The sequence below is a fragment of the Lytechinus pictus genome, chromosome 3 (genome assembly GCF_037042905.1).
Source record: "Lytechinus pictus isolate F3 Inbred chromosome 3, Lp3.0, whole genome shotgun sequence".
Taxonomy (NCBI): Eukaryota; Metazoa; Echinodermata; class Echinoidea; order Temnopleuroida; family Toxopneustidae; genus Lytechinus; species Lytechinus pictus.
The window spans coordinates 68,331,627-68,338,933 of NC_087247.1; the positions used below are offsets into that span (position 1 = coordinate 68,331,627).

Here is a 7,307-nt window from a genome sequence, read left to right on the forward strand (position 1 = left end):
ATTTTATGGCAAATAGTTGGATTGGATTTTCAACATCATAAATTTCAATTTCATTTTATTCAATGTCCTATGGTATTTTACTTGTTTAATATTGCAAAATTTATTAAGAATGTAAAAATTACAAATTTTATAGCTCACTTACTGTACTTTCTCACAAATTTTCCCCAAAGTGCACCATTTCTTTAATAAATTTTTGGCTCATGCCGCTCGCTGCATAACAATAACATACAATTTCCTTTTTCTAGGTGTTCGTTTAGTGCTAATTTATTTGGTAAGCTAGCCTAAATACTTTCTACTGATATCATGGTCAATAGAACAGAAAATGGAAAGTACATGTACATGTAAAACTTATTAGTAAGTATGTTTTATTGGGATTGAGAGCTTAAATTGTTTTTATGCAAGAGAGACTTTACAAGATACTTGAGATAACACCACATGTATGCTGCTGCCCTCTGTTGATGATTATAAAGGTATTGAATGACTGGTTAGATAGTGTTCCTTGTGTTTGGTGGTCCATGGTCAGATCTTGGATGGTCAGATGTTTGGGGATCCTGACCTGAATTTCCTGAAATCTGTGAGACCCTGCTGTGTAAACTTCTCTAGATTTGATTTTCGGAAGCTCCCACCAACAACGAAAAATAAAGATTTAGGTACATGTAGATAATGCAGTTGTGATTAGTCAGTAGCGTTTAAATGGGTCTCGGGAACTGCCATGTGCTTATACTTATAGACATGAATTTTTTTTAAAACTATATTTTTATAAATTGATTATAAAACAGTTGGGTCATCCACATGATTAAGGAGCTTTCGATTGTCTGCGACTACAACGTAGTCCTAGTTCACCGGAAGTGGTGACACCGCTCGTTCAGTATCACGTTCGTACATTGATGAAAACAGTTTCGATTTAAATCGACGTACCCGTACCAGGCCACAGCATATACCAGCGTGATAGCGAGCAGGCCGTGGGCCGATGCTCGGCCGGAGAATCAGGCGTATATAGCATCACGCTACGAATCATTGGGGCGACTGTGGGTGCAACATGTGCACTCTTGCGCAAAAAGCCGAAAAAAACACAGTTGTTTGGAAATAGAACATCAATTACCTATCGGATATGTAGTGTCTGAAAACAGGACACACTAAATGTAATGGAAAAGCTGGTAACAAGCAGTAATTTGCAGTTTACCAGCACTGCTGAATCAACGAAACTTGAGTGTTGATGCGGCTTCATTCATTTTTGCTAAGCTTGGATGACGTCATCATGTACGAACTAGCGCTCGTTCGAGCACTATGACATCGAACGTCAAAACCCTCAAAAACGAGTCACAGATTTGGGCAGTGAACGCGAGAAGGCTCGTCTCAGATTACTTCGCGCATGCGCAGCGCTCCCAAATTCCTTAATCTCGTACGTCCACATGGCTCGTCACAGAAAACGAAAGGTCTCCATTATTAGAAACTAAGCAAGTATATCAGGAGCTGAAAGTTAGAGTGGTGTCCAATTGAAAATAGGAAAGATAGATTTTTCATTGATCGGTGAAATAACAAGTTGCATGATCATTTTGCAGGATCCTTTTCTTTATACAAACTAGAGCAAACTATTTTCATGACTACAGGTTGTTTTATTATTTTTTTTTGCAGGGAGAGGGACAGAGCTGTGCTGCATTGACACCTATAAACCTCCTCCAAAAAGAGAGAAATTAAGCTCTGGATAAAAGAGAGATCCCTGCAGGAGAATGGTAAAACAGCAGTGTGTATTGGCCAGGCATTCAGATAAATCCCGGAGGGGGGATGCAGTCAAATGTATTGCTGTACACATGCATGACTTAATTATTCCCCTAGTTATTAAACGAGTTTTTCTCTGTGTGCAAAATAACCCCTAAACAAGTTTTTTGCAGGCTTTATTTACACATTTTGGCCCCTAAACAAGTTTTCGCCAATATCACCCTGGGGAAAAAGCTTTGGGAAAAAACATACCTTAAACATGTTTGACTAGTCTTAAAAAAAGCTTTTGAAAAAAAATTCCCCAAATAGGACCCCATTCTCATTACGCTTTCTAAAACTAGTTTTCTGGAAACCGGTTCAGGAAACCAGTTTGTAAGATCATTTTGCTGGCGTTCCCATTTGATCACCTGCCGGAAAGTGGTTTTCAAAATCACTTCACAAAAAGAGATGTTGTTGCTATGGGAATGCTCTCAGTTGGGTGACTTGTTTCGCGTGAAATTCGAAACCGCACGCAGCGCAGGCATTTTACACACAGTGTGTGGAGTAGCGCGCTCAAAATGTGCGAAGATCACTTCCCGAAGACTGGTTGTGTCCTCACTTATGCTTAAACCATTTTAACGAGGCAAAGCGATCTTGAAAAATACAAATATGTCCAAAACTGAAAAAAAAACCACCCCTTTAAGCATGAGTACAGCAATTTATTTGACTCCCCCATCCCCCGGGAGATAGATTAAAGTATGGGAGGTAAAAATACATGTACTGTAAACCAATTTCAGTTTGGGGTTGTATCAGTGTCCGAATACCTACCAGAATGCACACAGGAAATGGAGGTAAACCATGTAGAAGTTATTGAAGACTGCGACAGTAGGATATTCTTTAGTTTGCTGGAGCACTTCGAAATGGAGCTAGATTTCATTAGGAATGTAAAGGTAATGGTCATCTTCATGGCTGAAGGATTCATTATTATAGATTTTGTTAGTCCCATGACGAAAATCAAAGTTGGTAAGCTCTTGTTAGATGAATTGTGCTCTAGAACTGTGAAAGATTAGGATTATCTGTGCACCATGACAGATTAGTTTCCTCTTATTTACCTTTTTCCTGTTGTGATATTTTATTGTAAAATTCACTGGAAAGGAATAGACCAGTTCGTAGTTACTCATGGACAATTTTCGGTCAAATGACCTTTTATTTCTTTCATTATGATGGGCAGATTTCAAAGCAAAATATTACGTAAGCTTGCCTTGCATAGCAGGATGAAGAAATTTAATAGACCAGGTGACTAGAATAGCACACCAATGAACACTTTATGAAGGTATTTGTTGCATTCCTACTTTGAATGCATATCATAGCATGTTGCACAATGTACTTGGCAAACTGTGAAAACCAGTTGTTCGTGGACGCGTTTTTTTTTTTTTTGTGGATGTAAATGAAAACCACAATTCAAAAGAATATATGAATAATCAAGACATCAAAGTTGGTGCTTATCTCATTAGATTTTAAACCACCATGTCACTTTAGTACAAATGACCTTCCTCTGATCATGCGTAGAATCTTTTGATCATGCGCAGAAAGGAACTACGAACTGGCTTATTGAAATGAATCTGAATAAATTGTATACACAAACAAATTTATGGAAATTGATAACCCCTGGAAATAATAAATACATGTGCGTAATCCAGTATAAATCCAAGTTATTCCCAGATGTTAATTGCATTTTGGAGAATAAGTTAAAATGGTATAAATCAAGAAAGATTTGATCTTCTTAACACAACATCACTGTTGATGTAGGACTATGCACAGTAAAGTATGAAAATATATGAAAAGTTATATGCCTTGATTCAAAATAATGTTTTCATGTTCCTACCATTATGTGTGTGTGTGTGGTTGTATGATTTTGTGTGATTTTCCTTCAAATACTATTCTACCATATATAGTAAAATAGTATTGCATGAATATGTCAAATCTTGATTACGACCATAACAATGGTATAGAAGAAAGAGACATGACCAAAACAAAATCCATTTATCTGGAGCCAATCACTATTCCCCCCACTTCTTTTGCAAACATGTATATTTTACTGAGAACGGCTAACATCAAAAGTCTGGTCTAACACTGGAATGCATAAGTACATGTGTCAATGTTGACAAGGAAAACACTGAATAGAGAAGGTGGATACAAGTCTACTCAATTGAATGATAAGGACTCTATTATAAATCCAAAGATTGCTATTACACTACAAATTAACCTCTTAGTCACTTTAGAAAAGGTTTGTTAGAAATAAAGGCATGTTTAACAGTTTTACAATTCAGGCTTTTCCTATTATCCAGATATTTCTTTGTCATACATTATTTTGTAATAAGTTTATTTCAACTTTATTTCAGAACAATATTTTAGCATTCTTTCATAAATAACTTGAAAACATGTTTGTGCACAATTATTTATGTCTTGGCTCAAAGTGTGCATCTTTTTTCATGCAAATATCAATAGAAACTGCCCGGTCAAATTAGCAAAAGTCGGCATTAAGGTTGATAAAGTGTGCACCTTTTTTTATACAAATATCAATAGAAATTGCCCGGTCAAATTAGTATAAAAGTCAGCATTATGGTTGATAAAGTTGTTGCTTAATTGAATTGGCTAGAGAATGAAGGAGGGAGAAAGATGGTTTACAAGAGCTTTCTTGAACCCTCTTGACCTCTTTGGACTCTCTGCAAAACCTTATGGTGGTTAATCTTAATATGATTCAATTTTAAAAGTTTTCATTAAATCACATAAAAAACCTGATGTGGCAATCAATGGCCTTTATTAATAGAAAATTAATAGCTTCACAGTAAAAGGGCTCTTAATACCCTACACCATAGAGATTAAGATTTTGAAATGTGAGAATGATAGTCCAACATAATTCACATGATTGACCATGGATCTACCTAACACTGTGATTGAACCTTCACAAAGCTTCATACATTTTTTTGTCACTTGCTTTGGGGCTTTTTAAACAGAATTAGAAAAAAAAAACATTTTCATTGTAAACAATGACTGTAAAATGAAGCTCAAAGCAAGGCATGATGCCATATAAGAAAGGAATAGATCTATTCTAAACAAGTCAGTATGAGGTACAGTGAATGATAGGTCATCTGTTTTCTGTGTTGCTATGGTCATACTTTATGGTCATACTTTATAAAAAAAAACATTTTCATTGTAAACAATGACTGTAAAATGAAGCTCAAAGCAAGGCATGATGCCATATAAGAAAGGAATAGATCTATTCTAAACAAGTCAGTATGAGGTACAGTGAATGATAGGTCATCTGTTTTCTGTGTTGCTATGGTCACACCTTATATACAGTATATTCAAATACATGATATTCCCTTCTATTTGGAGGTGTATGATAATATGCCAAGACATGGGTTTATGTCAATATTTTTATGATATTACTTTCATGGTACTTTCCATGTCTGGAATTCTTATCAGAGATCTCATTTCTGTCATTTTCAAAGGACTTCAAAATGGATCAGGCATTATCAAGGAAGAAGCGATTCAGGTTAAAAGCTGGAAAGATACTGAGTATATCTTCTAATTATTTTAGCTCATCATGTTTTCATTTGGTAAGGATGTATGGAATATGGAGCTCATGATCTCAATTCTCAATATTCATAAAAACATTTTATATTGTATGATTATGTTTACATTCCATTAACTCAGAGACAAAGTAAATCATGGGAAATCATGGTAAATAATTTCTTTGTATTGTATTGGCCATGGACTATTTTACGATTGCCAAAAAAGAGATTTTATCATGCAATAATTCTTATCCCTAACAATCCAGTCTATGGATGATATTTCTCCTGGAACCAAAAACATAAAATCACATTAATTTTTTATTACAGCTTCCAGGATGAGTAGTGATTACTCAGTAAAAAACATGGTGATTTTTTTTATTTCAGTCTATATTCAACCATACTGCCTGCATTTCTATGAAAGAAGTTGAAAATGTAACTTGGCATAGAAGGGTAAATCCTCCAGATTAAGAGATTTTTGTGGATGTAATCTATCAAACTGATACATTGCACCGTTCTTTGAAGTCATTGCCCCCATCTCACCCTATGACAAGGGTCATTGACAGTGATGTGCCCATGGCTAACCCCTTAATAGGCCTCTCTACCTCTTCTTTCTCCTTCTCTCTCTTTCTCTCAATCTCTCTCTTGAAGTTATCTGAGGGGATGGAATAGATTTTTGTTTTGTTTTTGGTCAAGGCCTGCATGTAACATGAGAGAATAAAGTATGATCATATATAATGTTTAAAAAAGCTCAAAAGTTAAGAAATGCATTTTTTTTTCATTTTATCTAGATGATAGGATGGATGAAGTATCAGAAAATATGGCAAGAAGAGAATGGCAGGAGAGAAAGACACAAGAGTAGGACTGTAGTACATGTTATGGTAAGTACGTAGTACCATATAAAGCTGAAGGTGATATGTTAATTAATTTCATTTCTGTTGTATTTGCTGTTTTTTGTAATAGTTAACCATTCTAAGATTGCCTGTAAGAAAAGTAAAGCAAATTGATTACCCCTTTCAAAGTGGCCTCTTTACCCCCAGCAAACTTCGCCGGTGAACTTCTCCGGCACGCATTCCTCACTTCCCCGGCGAAGAAAAAAATGTCCCCTTTCGCACTGACATCTCTTCCCCAGCGAAAGTCGATGAGTGATTTGCTCGGGAGGAAGTAGTGCAGACCCGGTGTCAATGAAAGCGCTGCCTTTTTTTATTTGAATTTTAATTGTACTCTTTCCTTATTAATTGCAGATACCTAATTAATTTTATCGCTGAAGTTTTGGAGATGACGGCTGGTAAACACTTAGCCTCTTGTCGGGGCCCTGTCGGCTGCTTTCCGAGCGAACATGGCGAAGCAGAGCGCCGCGAGACAGGGCCTCTTGACATCTGGGCCAAATTTCACCGACTTTCTTTTGTTATTTTATTGTTTTTACCAATATACCGACCAAAAGCTGGTCGGTGAAACTCATCCAATGAGAGCGCGGGCTGCTATGACGTCATATTGAATATTCATGAGCTCATCTTGAATGGCGACCCGTGGATTCTTGGCGAAGAGTGACGACGAAATATCAAAGAGCATTGAATATGCCTCTAAAATGCTATATATTGACAGATTTAAGGATTTGCAAGTCGATAAAATTAAATCTGCACTGAAAGGACGAGATGTTTTTGTAAATCTACCCACAGGATATGGAAAAAATGTTATCTTTCATGCAATTCCACTATGTGTCGATTATCGTTCTCCGCGGTGCAGTGAGGGAATGCTGGAGTAGAGTTGTTTCCCCTTGACTCGAGTCTGACCAGCGGCTGACCAGTATCTCCCGGGAACTTTCGGGGCGGTGATGGGTCTTTTACGGCCATTACTATTAGTAGTACCACTGCTTGTAGCATTTTGCTGGTTATATCCCCTTTGGTGTCCCACAATTAATTGAATCCCCTGCAGAATAGTGGACTACTATAGTATTCCGAACCCCGGACGAGACAGCTTTGACATTTCATTGGTTTACTAGGTGACCGGTGATATTACAACTCATGTATATTC

General features: G+C 36.7%; 1 long non-coding RNA gene across 1 annotated transcript; it reads left to right on the forward strand.

The window, feature by feature from the left end:
- Nucleotides 1-521: 521 nt before the first annotated feature.
- On the forward strand, nt 522-6,149 carry LOC129256134 (uncharacterized). Its single transcript, XR_008583927.2, has 4 exons — nt 522-650; nt 1,636-1,733; nt 5,214-5,321; nt 6,065-6,149. It is a non-coding gene; the product is annotated as an uncharacterized LOC129256134 (long non-coding RNA).
- The last annotated feature ends 1,158 nt before the right edge of the window (nt 6,150-7,307 follow it).